We start from the raw sequence: 494 nt of genomic DNA on the forward strand, positions 1-494 counted from the left end.
TTCCAGGTCAAGTTCTTCGAAGCGATGCCTGTAAGTAGCAGCTTATACTTCAAAACGAGCCTTTATGTTAACATATGAGAAAAGAAGTAACTTGTTTATTGAATTAGTTTTGGAAATACCTGCGGGCGATTTGATTATGTGCTACGTCATTGCTAACTAGCAGGCTGCTAAGATTTTAGGTCGTTATGTAGCATTGCAGCTCATAGCATTCTGAGGTAGCTGTTGCATCAGCTGTACTTCTAATGTATCTGAATGTAAAACATGTTAGCTGCTCTGAGCTCATCCTGAATTGTTTGTGTTTGACAGTTTCACTCCATTCTACATGGAAATAAAGGAAGAACTAATTAATCCTGACTCGTGTGAAAAGAGTTTGGCTGATGGTTAGTTTTGGTACCAGACACCATAGCGAGACCATTACAAAGTGAATCATTGGAAGTCAAACTTGGAAATAAAAGAAGAAAGCGACCATTAAAATGGAATTAGGTTTTAATAGG

The sequence above is a fragment of the Poecilia latipinna genome, unplaced genomic scaffold (assembly GCF_001443285.1).
Source record: "Poecilia latipinna isolate Pla-1442-1.1 unplaced genomic scaffold, P_latipinna-1.0 Scaffold5256, whole genome shotgun sequence".
NCBI classification, from domain to species: domain Eukaryota; kingdom Metazoa; phylum Chordata; class Actinopteri; order Cyprinodontiformes; family Poeciliidae; genus Poecilia; species Poecilia latipinna.